General features: G+C 39.7%; 1 pseudogene; it reads right to left on the bottom strand.

Annotated features, from left to right (window-relative positions):
* Positions 1-8,887: 8,887 nt before the first annotated feature.
* Positions 8,888-9,128, bottom strand: LOC119541460 (annotated as a pseudogene).
* Between the last annotated feature and the right edge of the window lie 6,440 nt (positions 9,129-15,568).

The raw sequence follows: 15,568 nt of genomic DNA, 5'->3' as shown, positions 1-15,568 counted from the left end.
AGAAATTCAATAAATGTGCAGAAGAGTAGTTACTGAATTACAGTGTTTTGAGTTAATCATGAAGTTCTGTTGTTTATTCCAAAGCAGCTTCCTAAAACGTGAGAGCATAGTGATTAAGGAAGATGAAACTGTAAAAAAGAAGAAAAGAAAACTTTATCCCTTAATTTTCTAAACGTATGCAAGTGATCTTATAACAACAACAAAAAGGGCATCTGTCGGTGCAGCTTTTTACAAGACAGGTCCCAACAAATCAAAGTGATGATACTGTCTCGTGGCACTCAAGTCTGTTCTGCATGGATAGGCCCAGTTTTAATTTTCAAATAGTACATTTGTTTTGGAAAGCCACATGGATAGAAAATAGGCCTAATTTCTATCCATGTGGACATAGGACAGATCATTTATGGGCTTTTACATGCCTTTCAAGAGTAAAGTTTTAGATTCTATCAGGTTGGGGCATGAAGTGGTCGATTTTGCAGAGGGAAAGGCCAAGGTCATTTAATCACATGCTTATTTCTCTCTCTGAAATAAGTTCGCAGAAAGCTAGCTGTAACCTCATTTTCTTTAGGCCTTTCTATCAGCTTTCAAGTTGGAATAAACATTGATAAGACTTTTGCCCTTTTTATGCTCCCTTAGGAATCCTTTTATAGGCCAATTTGGCATGTCAACACAATTTCTAAAATTATGTTTACTAATATGTCAGGTGTTAGATCTTACAATGTTACTTTATTCATCTTTTCACTTGTACTTTAGATATTTACCAGAACCCAGGGCTAAAATTTTTTCTTTCTTCTCCAATATCATCCAAATCTTCCTCTAAATAGCATCAAATCTCTTTTTAAATTCATCAAGAATTCTTTGCTTGGAGCAGGCCATAGCCTTTCTGTAAACATTCATATCTCTTGGAACAGAATGCCCTGCTTATAACTAAAAATTTGCCTACTCATCCAATTCTACATTTTAATTTCTCATGTTTTTGAGTTAGATATCTTTAGGACTGTTCTGTATATAGTACATGTTTTGGCTTTTTCTTTGTGCATATTAATAAGAAGAATATGCATTACTAAACATAGTGACATAAAGCACTCTCTTTATAGGACATTCTGGATGGGTCAAATTTCAGCTCTACCATGTACTGAGTTAGTTACATGCTGTATGCCTGAGTTTTCTCATCTGAAAACGTGAATAATAATAGTACCTAACTCCTTAGGTCTTTGTAAGAATTAAATGAGAAAAATCAGGTAAAGCTCTCATAAGAGGGCCTAACACAAGAAAGAGCTTAAGAATTTTCCTTCTAAAGCATCAAATTCAGAAATCCTGTCTCTGTTAAAGGGTGTTAGATGCCTCATATTTAATACAAACGTTGAGGGTGTTTCCGTCAATGCAAAGTACATTGGTCACCACCTTGCTTTGTGGTAATATTGATAATAAGTCTAGGAAACTGGTTTCTATTATTACCATAACCATCCTCGCCATGGCCATGAATATTTCCTTTTTCTACTTGTAGTGAAACTTCTCAGCTTTCAGCCTGGAAGCTCAGATAAAACAAGAGGTCTGAACTCCAGGGCTTGTGCTGTGTTTCCACTGGAATTTGTCATGCGCAGCTAGGGGGACTCCAGTTGTCAAACAGATGATGGTAACCTATTGTTTCTTCACTGTTCTGGTGTGGGACATGGCCTTTCCCGCTTAGACCAAAACAGAGTTGAACATGCAGCTATTTCCACCACCACAGGTTATGAGCCTTGGGTTTACTGGACGTTCTGATTTCTTTTCCCAGTAGAGATATTTTTGTTAGCTGGGATCTTCCTCTGGTCTGCATTTTTCTGAGATACCACATAAAGAACTCTCCATGACCACATATGGAGGTGGTAGTTGATTGATTGAGTGCCGCTGTGTTTACTGCTGTGGAATTTTATTTTTATGACCACACCTGGCATCAGGCTTCTCCTGTCTCTATTTTTAAAGTTAACCAATGTGAGGTCCAGCAAAGACTTGGGGCAAGATCTATAAGGCATCTATCCTATGCCCGCATTAAAGAGCAATGTGATCAAGGTTCTGCCCATGAGCAGACTCCCCGGGAAACGCACAGTGAGGGACTAAAGGTGGAAGTTGTTGACAATTCAGATCTCTTTTGCAATAATTTCCTTTTGACCAGTGTTACTTTTGCAACCTTTTTCAATTTGGGTAAAGCTTTTCCTGCACCACTATCCCCTTCCACACCACTCCAACCCCCATTTGGTTCTTACTTTAAAACAGTATGAAAGTAATGATGAAGAGACGAGACATCTTGTCTTAGCAAGAGATCTTGTTTTTGTCAAGCTGCATGTTAACAGTGAGAGGCTACTTGTTGCTGTGTGTTAATGACCATATTTTAATCCTCTTCCTGTGTGGAGTGACATCTTGTGTTGAAATCTTGCATAATTAGAAGGACATAAGAACAAGTAGATCAGGAGATGAAAAAAAAAATCCTGTGGATTCAGGGAAATTCCATCATGCTGAATAATGGGTCATTGAAAATTTATGTAATGGATGTACAATTAGATTTCATCTGTTCAGAACCTTAGAGTACAATCCCTGGCACTATAAATAAATATGGCTCATTTATAGATAAATATGATTAAATTGACTGAATCATTCTGGATAACTAGATTTTCTGGATTGCCAGAGGTTAATTTAATTCTTTAACCACTGAACTTTATTATTCCAAGCAATTTGGATAGAAATATTTCTAAAATGTAATATATTATTCTCTGCTTTAAAAAACAAAATATGGTGAACATAATTGAACTTTGTCTTAAGTTATAGATATCAATTACTGTAACACAGTATCCTGAGAGCCTAAATTGCTTGCTTTTGTGTTAAATGGGCTCAGAGTGACTTAGATTTTGAATTTGTGTCCAATTTTTTCATAACTTTCCCATTTCATCCCTTGCTGGAAGGCTGCTGTGTTCTTTTGTCACTCTTGTCTGAAGCTACCCCCCACTCTCCCCTGTCTTCTTTGCTCCGGCCTCCATGCCAAGTAACTAATCTGGCTGAGTAGGGCTGGGATTCGGGGTGAAGTGAACCAGGTGCCCGGGGCACACCACGTAAAGAGGCGCTGGCGTTCTGGGGCTGACCCAGCACTTGCACCACCCTGAGAGAAAATCCCGGCCCGGAGGTTGAGCGAGGGCCCAGGGGTCTCTTGTCAGTAAAGCCCAGGCACTCTCAGCACTTGGCGCTTGAACAGCACCTCTGTTGCTCTTTGGAACCCCTTTTAATTTACGGGCCTGCCGCTGTTGTCTGGATAAGCGAGGTTGCTAGATAGCTGGATTCCGAATAGTGGCGGCGGAAACAGACAACATTGCTTTTTTGTCTCTATTATTGTACCCATAGAAAAATGTTATGTATCAATTTTTGATTGATTATAAAAATCAATTTATGATCTTTATTTTGACTGCTTCTTTTATTTTACATTTAACTTTGAATCAAGTGTGCAGATTTTTCCCCAAATGGAGCTGAGGACATGAGTTTATTTAAAAAAAAAAGACAAAAAAAAAAAAACAACCAACAACAGCGACACACACACTCACAAAATAATTTTTAAAGATTTGCTGTGTGTTAATAAATTCTAAACCAGCAGTTCTCAAACATTTGTGGTCTCAGGTCCACTTGCATCCTTAATAATTATTGAGAACTTTAAAGAGCATTTGTTTATGTGGGTTATATCAATTTCATATTTTATGTTATTAATATCCATCAATTTTATATCTATTAAAGTGTATTAGAAGTTAAAACTGATAAATTTTTAAAACACAAGACAATACAAGCACATGTTCTATTAGCTAGAAAACTGATGATGTCATCACATAGCATGTACCCTCTGGAAAACTCCAATATATATTTGTGAGAGAATGTGAGTGAAAAAGGCAAATAATGTCTTAGTATTATTATGGAGACTTAGTACAGTATGGAAATAGTTTTGACCTCACAGTTTCCCTGAAAGGATCTCAGGGACTCTTGGGGATCACAGATCATACTCTGAGAATACTATAAACCAATTTAAAGTTGCCTCTAAAAAAGATGTAACTCCTTTAAATCCCAAGATATAAAATATCTGGACTGATAACCTGTAACAAATACAGTGGGAGACAAAATAAGCATATAACTGTGAAAACATTAAATCAAACATAATTTATGTTCAAATTCTGTATTTTTGATGCATAAGCAATATGGCCAATAAAAATGTCTTTTGTGTTTGCCATTTGTTTTGGTGACACGCTTAGTATAATCAACACTTCTCCTGAATGTGAACATCCTCATGCAAACAATATTTTATATTAAAGCAGTTTCCATTGTGCCATTGAGTAGGCATTTGAGGTCCAGGTGGAGCATGCACACTGTGCCCAATGGGATGTAATGATGGGGTTCATTACAAACTTATTCGAAAAAGACAGATACTATGATATAGAACCAAAAGTGGCAAAATAGGAGTCAGCCAGGCAGAGCTTAGTCATTAACAAGATATTTGCAATACATAAAGCACTCACATATTTGATTTCAAACCTAGAATCTGATTCTGAGAATAAAAAATAATAATTAGGAACAACATAAAATTTTCTTCTGCATTCCAAATTACCATACATTGGGTTTAGAACGTTTATTTTTCAATTAAAAAAAAATGTTTGATAAAAAGAAAAAAAAAGACCTGTAATTCTATCACTCAATGATAATAGCAGTTATTATTTGTTTTCCTGTCTTTTCTATGCCTGTAAAATATATTATGCTCTTATACCATCAAAAATCTAAATTAAATTGCACATTATGGCCCGTTAAACATTATTTGAGTAGGTCAATGCATTATTTGAGACAGTGAGTTGATGGGAAGGAGACAACTTGGTTGTTCACATCATTTAAGTGGACAGATACATACATGAAAGGAGAGTCAGGTTAATGCCTTAAGACTTACAATTTTTTTCTCCCCCTTTAAGTTACTAACCATGAAACCCTTGATCATGCAAATAGAAATTGACTTCATCGGAGAGAGCCAGACCATTTATGGAGTGATTGGGTTCCAAGTCTTGCAGCACAATGGCCACACATGGAGCTGCCTACTTAATAGCTGCCACCAGTGCCCGTCAATTAGGATGCCATTGGTGGCATACCTGTGCTTTTTACAGTTGGTGCTCATAGGAAAAATCTACCATAAATAGATCAAACTTCTAAAAGCACTGCAGTGTTGCAGAGGAAGAGAAAGTCTCTACCTGCAAATTAGAAATGATCAAAGAAAAGTTTGCCTTAAGGAGGAAGGAACTAGTTTCAATTGCTGGTTCAGAATCCAGTTTTAATGCTGCCAATTAAAATATTTCCTGGGCCTCATTTTTTCAAAGTGTCTCTTGGTGTCTTCGTTTCATTCAACAAAGTTTCAAACAGCTACTTATATATTCATGCTTCTTTAGTCCGTCGTCTTGGACAGAGACAATGAGGGGTGGGGAAAGAAACAAAAGCCAACTTTATTCACCTGGCAGAAAAGTCCCGCGGAATTGCCCCTTGCCTTTTAAATAAGAAGTACAGCAGGACCTCACCTCAATAAATACCTGTTTGCTTGCTTAAGATTTAGACTGCTTACCCAGGGCAGGTGCTTCCTGCCAATTACACACAGCTGGCATGGCTGAAGACATAGCTGGCATGGGTGGCTGAGGATTTTTATTTGCTAAGGAACTGGTGGGACGGGTACCTTGACTTGAGTTGCTTTGCTGCTTTCCCACCCCAGATCTTTAAAGTTGGGGAGGGATTCCTTAGAAAGGCAAGGGATGTATTGAAACTGAGAGCCGAAACTCTAGCCCTAATTGCTCTCTGGCTCTCGTTAAGAAATGGAAGGCATGTACTGAGAGTCAGAAGAAATCTAAATAATAGGGTGGGAAAAATGCCTTGGAGCCAGCGGGAGAGTCACCAATGGAAGACATAGTGTTCCCTGTGGGTAATGCAGACCAAGAAAGCTGCCCATGCTTTGCCAGGGGACGGTTCTCCATTTCTTGGCAGTGAAAAGAAGGGCCGTTTGTGCAGGTAGGGACAGCCTGCCAGTCAACTATATTTATGGAGCACTTGTGTGGAATTTGGAAAGGAGGAGGTAGGGGCCTTGTCCTCAAAGAAACTTGTGATCAAAATGGGGGGAAAGGTCCCCATCTACTGAAAACCCTTTAGCAGTCACAAAAACATTGGAAATGGGAAAGGAACCAGGGATATCGCGTGCATGGTCTGAGCGTTGTTATTCAAACTGCGGTCCAAGGACCAACTGCTTCAGTGTCACCTGAGAGCATGTCAGAGATGCAGAATCTGAAGTCCTGCCCCAGACCTCCAAAGTCGGAGTCTGCTGTTTAACCAGATCCCTAGGTAATTCCCATGCACATTGCCGTTTGAGAAGCTCTAGAGGGTCCACAGAGGTGGTGAGTCTTGAATGTTTTGAGGGAGCAGAGGGACTTGGCTGAGTGACTAAATTGACTGCATCGTAGGGCAGTCAATCCACCTGTGAGCTTCTTAAACCCAGGGATCTCTTCTTAGCCACTTGCATAACCCCTGCGCCCTTGTGAAATTCATAACGGGCACTTAGTGAATTCTGGTTGCAGGGTTGTTCCTGCATATGGTCCCTATTCAGTGGTCCATGGAAATTGCTGTCAATGAATTACTGTTATAAAGGCAACCGATTGGATTTTGGGAAGATGCAAATGATTTTTAGAGGAGTGGGCAAAGCTGAGCTTGACAAGAATCTCATCACAGAAAAAAGGTACGAGTTTGAATAAAAACAGGTGCCTGTGCATTGCCTTTTGGGTCACAGGGGACACCTGGAACTTGAAACTTACCAGGAACTGTTCATTTTCACTCTGAATCATGTTCTGCTTGGCTTTCACTATTCCTGGTTTCCCATCTCTCCAGGTTTCGGACACCTGGCATTCTTTGTTTTAAATGCCCTGGAAACTACTGAGAGCTCATTTCTCTTTCTGTCCCACCAGGAGTTTATCTATCTTTCTTCCTTTCTCCCTCCCTCCCACTCTCCCTCTTTCCCTCCCCCCTCTCTCTTTCTATTATCTATCTGTTATTACTTTATACATTTAATTGTTCATTCATTTATCTGTTTACCTAATTGTATTAACTCTGTACTGATACATAAATTTCACTGAAATCAATTATTATCACCCTTTTAAAGCAGGGGTGTGAGGGACCAGTCTCCCCCATCCAATCCCAAGATGCTTCCTCAGTCTCCACCCCAATTCCAAACATGCTCTAGCATGATGCAGCCCACAGTCCTAAGGACAAGGCAGATTCTTAGAAGGCAGCCTATGTGGAAAGACCTGAATGCCACGCTCACAGGCATGTCAAAGTGAAAATTATAATGATGATAACCAAGAATAAATCAAATATAGACAGTGTTTGCCATGTTCTTTCCCATGCTAACCCATTCATTCCCACCAGCAACCCTAGAGGTAGGTACTGTTTTTATCTCCATTTCATAGAGGGATAAACTGAGGCATGCCCCATTCCTACAGATAGGGCAATGTCCATATGAGGCTAAATGTCCCTGAGAATAAGAACAATCAATTCAGTGGAAAAAATACAGTAATATCTCTGAAAAATACATTAGCCCGCTTCTTCTGCCTCTATCAGTGTGGGCTGCTGAGAGAGGAAGTGCAGCCTGAGTTTTGACTCAGGTGCAGAGCCTGGCTCTACCCTTCATTGGCTGTGGGATCCCTTAGGGTCTCAGTGCCCATCTTTGAAATGGGGATAATTACATTACAGATTTCACAGAGCTGTAAGGCTTATAAAAATTAATGTAAACTAGGTCCTGGACACCTTGGGTGCCAATAAGTGGTGATCATTTTTTATTCCTTTCCTGGCTATAAAGTAGGGAGGTTTCTGTGATTTTAAGAAGGAAAAGTTTTGGCTCTGCTTATTTATCAGGCAGGCATGCATTTTCCTACTTCTACTTCCTGCAACCATCCTAACATGTATTAGCATTATTATCCTATAATGTTTTTGTATTTCTGACTACCTGATACAGTTGACTGTTAAAGACCAACATGCTGTGGATTTGTTTGAAACTGATTAAGCCCTTGAAATTCTCCTTTTGGTTTGATGTCATGCCTGTCACATAGAACATCAGGGCTACAGACATCGGAAACGGAGAACGCACATTTACAGTTTCAGGGTCCAAGACAGTTCTCTTTTTATTTATTTGATTAGAATTCATCCTTGGCTTTACGTACAAACAGGATTTTAAGCAACCACAGCTTTTCTTACAAAATGGGCCTTTTTTTCACATAGATGCTGAGACAGTGCAGTCAATTTGATAGTTCATACAGAATCACCAAAGAAGCCCTTCTTAATTCTTTTTAATCAATTTAATATGCATGTTAATGTCTTTTAAGCAATGAGATAACAGGGAGATAGGAATGAAAGATCCTTGCCCTTATTTAATTGGGAAGAAAAAAAACACATATATACAGGCACACCTTGTTTTATGGCACTTTGCAGATACTGTGTTTTTTACAAATCAAAGGTTTGTGGCAACCCTGGGTCGAGCAAGTCTATCAGTGCCATTTTCCCAACAGTGTATGTTCACTTCGTGTCTCTGTACTTTTTTTTTTTTTTTTTTTTTAACATCCTTCTTGGTCTTTAATTTGTAAAACATAAATCTTGGACAATAAATAATGATACAGAAGAAAACAAACAAACAGTGGATTTTGCATAGCGGGTGGGAAATGAGGGGGTGTAGGCCAGGGCAGGCCAAGAGTTCCTGTTATTTGGTTGGATGTTCTTTGGATGCCAATTGGCTGCAGTGTGGTGGGCTCATCTTTCTTCTCCTCCTCTCCAAAGGTCTCAGACAGCGTAGATGCGAGGCTGGACGTGACGACTGGTCCTAGTTTTTGCTGTTCATCCATTTTTCTTGATTTTGCTGTCTGGTTCTGCACATTCCAGAATGTTCAAGGGATTTGTATTAAATTTCCAAGATGAAGGGAGGTTTTTTTGCTCATTGTTCGCCTGAAATCTTGGCTTGTGTTCATTTTATTAAACAAAAAATAAGCTCCAAAAATGCCCATAACTTCAGCTACTAAAATTCCTTTAAAGATCTTTGCCAGTAGTTGCATAGGGTTGGCCATCCGGAAGCGCAGACATGAGGGGCTGTGCATGCGCCAGAGTGGCAGCGCCCCTGCCCTTCCCAACCTTGGCCCCGCCACCCTGGTTGTAGTTACTTACGGGCTCTTGAAGAGCAAGTTCCCACAACGGGATATACGGGATTTCGTCAAATCCTTACGACAACATGAAGAGGTGCTGTGAGTATTTCCTTTTACAGAGAAGGGTCGAGGCTTCCCCCCGCCCACAGTCACACAGCTAGTAAGAGACGGAACTGGGTTTTGAGTCCCGGACACTGACTGGAAAAACTGACCTCAATCATTATCCTATACCCTTGCCACCCAAAGTGTGGTAAGTTCCCAGGATCAGCAACATCACCTAGGAGCTTGTTAGAAATGCAGACCTGAATCAGAATCTACATTTTAACAAAACTGCTAGACAGTTCGTTTGTAAATTAAAATATAAGAAACAACGCCCAATAATACTGCCCATTAAGGAGTAGGAGGGGGAAGGGAAGGAGAAGAAAGGGAAGACAAGGCTCTGTCACATTTTACTTATGGTCGGTACATTGGTTTTTTTTTTTTTTTTTTTCTTTTTTTTTTTTTTTAGACGTAATGATGTTGCATACTTAATAGATTATGGTATAGTGTAAGCAGGAAACCAAAATAATTTGTGACTCGCTTTATTGTGATATTCGCTTTATTGCAATGGTCTGGAACCAAACCTGCAATATCTCTGAGGTATGCCTGTATAAATGTGTTGAAACAATGGGAAAATAATTACAGCATAGCGAATAGCATATTATGCTGTAGTCCAGAATGCGGAGAGAATGGGGGAGAGGGACAGAAAGGAATCATCAGCTCAGAGGGTCTTGAGAGAAATGATGAGAAGATGGAAAAAGATTGTCAGAGGCTAATAATGGCAATATTTATGGCTGTTAATTATAGAGCCCTTTGTACATGCCAGGAACTGGGCTTTGCATTTTACAAAAGGTGAACACCTTAGGAAGTCACTTGTTTTATTATTCCTATTTTGTAGATAAGGAAACTGAGGCTGCTAGAGATTAAGGAATTGCCCAACAAGATTCCACAACTCATAGGTGTCGAATCAGGATTCAAACCCCAGGTCTGTGCGACTTGAACACATTAGTGGAAAAGCAGGAGGTCTGTTAGGAAGAAGAACATTACCCTTCTCGGTGGCAGAAAGTTCTGGAGGTGAACACAGAAACCACCTTTAGAATGGAGGGGCTACTGGCAAAAGCAAGTGTGGGAGGGAGAATTTTAAGAGTTAGGGACCTAACCAAATAGGTAGGGACCTTCTCAGGTAGAATAATGGTACAATACATGGTTGTGAAAGAAATAATTCCTGCAGCTGTGGTAAAAATGAGCCAGAGAGCTGGGCAACTATTTGGGCACTCAGACTCCTGAAGATGAAATGCTGTGACTGAGGGTTTCGTCTTTGGGTGGTCCCATGTTCCTCTCCATGCATGGCACAGGCACAAAAGTGTTTCTTTCGATGCCATCTAAGGGACAGTTGTGCTTTCACTGTATCTGCAAATCACATCACACCCTGGTGGGATGTGCCTGTAATATGAAACCTTTTGGCCATTAAGATTTTATTTAATAACCAAGCAGAAAATAATTTTAAGAGATCAACTTCATTAACTGCCTTTTCCTGTCACGGAGTAGGAGCAGCTGGTTCACACCCATCACTAATTGCCAGTTTTGCACATCCATAGGGATTCAGTGGGAAAATTCTGTGTGTTCTTGGTCATGGGGTATTCCTTTAGCTGCTTGGAAATCTGTTTTCTTTAACAGACTTCATAGCCTCACTACTGTACTATAATGGATATCCAAAGCCAGGTATGCACCATTAGAATTATGCTGAAATTCAATCAGGCCTTCAAACCAGAACTTTGAACATTTTGTGTAAGTATAGGTGGAAATCTACTCCAGGCATATGCACTTCAGGAAATGACCATCAGAGGGGGTTGATTCTGTTTCCCACTGAACAGCAGCTTGCCTTAAAATAAAATGCATCACTGTAAAGCCAGAGGACATTGGTTTCTCATCATCATTCAGAAAGTGTCTCTCGTGAGGGCAGGTCAATGTCAAGATGCTGTGGTGCCCTTCCTCTCTAGAAAAAGGGGTCTCGTTTGCTGAGCGCCAGCCACACCTTAGGTTATGCAGAATATGCTTTCTGCAGTGTCTCATTTCATTCTCGTAATGACCCTATAAAGTAGGTGTCATTGTGTCCATTTTCCAGAGGAGAAAGGTAGACTCAGAACCATTTAATAACCTGCCTGCTACCTCAGGGGACAGCTAAATGCAAAGACACGACTGGATCCCAATTTTATCTGATCTCTTTCCATCACAACACTATGCCACCTACTGGAAATCCATATAATGCCATTTAAGTCCATTCCTCACACTGAACATCAAAAAAGCAGTGAGTCTGGAGCCTCTTGATGACTCTGGTTGATGCTTTCCCTGATCTAGTTTCCACACAAGTAAGATGTCTGCCTGGGACTGAGAGCAGCCTTGGCAATGGAAGGTAGCTTTACTCTGTGATAAGACAGCCTAACAATTCCATTACTTTTCTCATTTCTAGAAAATGAAGTGCTGGCCCCGGCCCCTGCCCCGGCCCCGGCCCCAGCCCCGCCCCCGGAAGGTGAGTCAAGACTGCCTCAGATGTTTGAGCTGCGAATACAGAATGTCCATCCTGGCATTATTTGGCCTCCATTGAAGCTGTGAGCTTTACCCTAACTCCTGCTGTGAAGTTGGATGACGATAGTTGTGACAGATTTATAACAATAATAATAATGCATTGTGTTTAAATGACCCTTTCATGTTTTCTGACTTGGATAGCGCTTCATACACATTATCTGACTGATTCTTATAAAACCCTTTGCAATATTCAAACATTGTTTTTTATGCCCACACTTTACAGTTTTGAAGGCTACGTCTGAGTGATTTGCAGGGTCCTCTCGCATAGAGGGACGGGCAAACAAAGCCCATGTCTTTCTTGTGAAAGTGGGAAGCAGTTCCCAGCTCAGCCCGGCAAGATCAATAGCCCCTCTCTGACTTACACTAGCATCACTATTAGGCACCTCTGAAAACTCCTCTGGGAGGTGCCCAGGAAGGTTTAATGGTCTCTGAGGCTCAACATCTGGACCAGCTTCTCAGGTTCTTGGTACCCTGTTGTCCACCAGGTGGCAACAAAAAATGAGGAAGGAGACTCAGAACAATCCTTGGCAGGTAGAGGCAGGGCCCAGCAATACACAATAAGGAAAGCCTCATTTATATCCATGTAGACCAAAGGGAGAGAACAGGCTTGAAAGAATAACAAGTCCAAGGGGAAACTTTTAAACTTCCAACATGGCCTTCTGGAATCATTTGTCTGGCCCAGCCATATGACCCCCAAATGGAAGCAACCAAAGCATGTGCATTTTCCCATGAAGACACCAAAGCGTCCTCTCTCATCACTCTTCCTCTTTGAACAGGATGCAAAATCAGCATGCATCCAAGAATTGTTCACTTGGCATTTACCATGAGCACAACTCTGTTCTAAACCTTCAGAAGAATACAGAGCTATATACCAAATACTTATGATACCTAGGTACAAAATACTGCCCCAGATGTAGTGGGGAACACTAAGTAGAAAACACTTTCCCTGTTTTCTTTTTGCTTACAGCCAAGTAGAAAATATAATACAGACTGGAGAAAAATTAAATAAAATGCATCCCACCACATTAAAATGTTAGGCAATACTGTAAGAATCCTCACAAGGCAGTATGTGATTAACTGCAGGTTATCTGAATTGACAGTGCGGTGTGAAATCAGGATGGGAGGTCACTGTAACTTGGTGCAGTCTAGGCAAACTCAGGGGTTGATAAGACCTCAGCTGCTCATCATCTTTCCACTTGGAAATTTATAAGGGGGTTATGAAGCTCTTCCACCCTGGAGATCATTTTGCAGGATGGCAGGAATCTAACTGCTGACAGGGCTCCTTGATCCAGTTAAGGACATTAGACTCTCACATTTGAAACCCTGAAATAGTATAGAAGAGTATTGCCATGTGTCAGAATGAGTGAACAGGCTCAGTGTTAACGTGCGTTCAACAGGGCGAGCTCAAGTTTACTTTAGACCAGATCTTGAAACCAGTATGGATGTGTGACATTCTTCTTAGGATCTTCTTCCTTGGTATGTTTTTTCCAGGCACACAGACTTATTTTTGCCAGAATTGAGTGCACTGAGAACCTGCAGACCATTTACAGATATAACCTTTCCCTCCTGTTCTTCAGATCAGTTGCTGTCCCTCGGCCACAATAATATTTCTCTTTATTATGCCGTATTTCATATTCATTGCACAATATTGACTGCCTATTGTTAAAATGTCTCCTACCAAGCTCTGCTAAAATTGTCCTTCTTAATTAACAAAGATTCAGATCTCTCTTTATCAAGTTAAAAACAATTCAGAATTCATGCTTTTACCAATTCTATTTTTACATATACCATAAGTTAGACACTCCTTGTAGGTGATAAAAAAATATGATGTTACTGCTCTTATATTGAATTTATTGCCACTTGACCCACCCAGAGATTAATATATACACCAAAACATTTCTTCGAAACTGCATACATTGTACAATTACCTATTTTATACGCTGGCTCCTTCTATAATACTATCTACAAATCCAAACTGTGGGAACCCCTATGTAAGTAAAACCTCCTTAAAAAGTTCCCTTTCGGGGGTCTAAAATGAAATGACCCACATTCCATACTAAATTCCATTCTGCTATACTGTAACATGGTTCTAGCAAAGCTAAGTGTGTTTTAACATTGCATGTTTCCAAGTATACTTTTTCCAAAAGTGATCATATTTATTCATTGCTTTTATTAAAAATTTAATATGGATCTAAATGGTAATTCTCAAATTCATAATTCATTTATACCTCAATATGTGGCTATATAGCATCATTTATGATTTCTTCTGTTGTCATTAATTTCCTCCTACCCACCACCCCCTGCCCATGTTGCTCATCACCCAGGAAAATGCTTTTTTTCCAAAGACACTTTGAAAAATGTGCTTGTACTTTCCACACAGAACCAAATAAAGAGAAGGAAGCCGGAACTAAACCAGCAAAAGGTGAGTCAGAGGGAGGGAGAGTGGGACAGAATTCAACAAAATTAGAAGCAGAAAGAGGTCAGTAATGATTGCATGGTGGCCCCATAGTATTTCTCTGCATTGTCTTTCATCATTAATGGTTTAGAGTTCTTCACTTGCATCTTATCTTCTAGACCCAAACAGCATAATGACAAAAGGTACTTTGATATGTTTCTATTACACCCATTTCTAAAAGAAAAACAACAATGATAAAAATATCACAAGCACTTGTTGAGATGCCAGTAAAGTAACTAGTAGTTTCAAGTTGCAATGTGCAACAGTAACTGAAAGAGGTGTGTAATCTTTTTAGGATTATACCAATATGAAAAATTAATCTGAATTACCCACAATTAAAAAAAAAATGTTTTCCTTTTACTTTGTAAACTTTCCAGTTTTCACCAGTAATTGTGGAGGCTAGCATCTCATTTTGTAACGCTGACTATGTATTCATGCAGATTTATATAATTATTAATATAGATTGAACATCTTAAGCGAACATTGTTTTGCTTCTTCTTGAACTGGAAACTCATTTATTCCTGTAATATTATTCTGTTTTTACTTTATATGAGATAGTTCCATTTTAGAAAATGATCTTTATCATATATTGCTGTGAATTCATGAGATATTAATTCCTTTGTCTTCCAATGGAAGAAGTCAGTGTCACTGCCGACCATCTGTCTTAAGCAAAAGAGCATTACTCTTCTGTAGAGGAAAGGTTTCATGTGGGTGGATTTGACCATTTTGCTTTAAATGTGCATATCATGATTTAAAAAAAAATTTCAGTTACCAATTATTTCATGACTGCTATCACAGAAAATGACTTTAAATATCTTGTTCTTGAGATGTTGTATTTCATTACCTAATTCCTATGCTATTGTTGTCTCGTGTACATTAGTAAATACATCTTTTTCTTTCTTTCAGTACATTGGACCACTTTTCTTCAGCTAACTTGAACTTATGCTCACATAAATGAACACGTAATGTTAGTACAGCCGCTTTGTCCTTGACCTTTGGTAGCTGCCATGGATATTTACACGAATACTATTCCTGACCACGTGGGCCACAGTCTGAAGGTTATTTGCTTATGGAATGCAGACACTTGAAACTCCTAGAACTCCTTCCATGAGATGGGTTCAAGGAGGTTTGGGACATTCTGGCTGAAGTTCTTGTAACATTATTCTCTACAAGGCCAATGGCATCCACTTCTGTTTCCAGATTTGGAAAGGTGCTTGGATCAGGCTGTGAGGCTCAACCAACAGAGCAGATGATGTAATCCCAAAGGGCAAGTTGTCAAAGTTTA

This window comes from Choloepus didactylus, chromosome 8, assembly GCF_015220235.1.
Source record: "Choloepus didactylus isolate mChoDid1 chromosome 8, mChoDid1.pri, whole genome shotgun sequence".
In the NCBI taxonomy this organism is placed as follows: Eukaryota; Metazoa; Chordata; class Mammalia; order Pilosa; family Megalonychidae; genus Choloepus; species Choloepus didactylus.
This window is presented reverse-complemented; position numbering and strand designations above follow the sequence as displayed.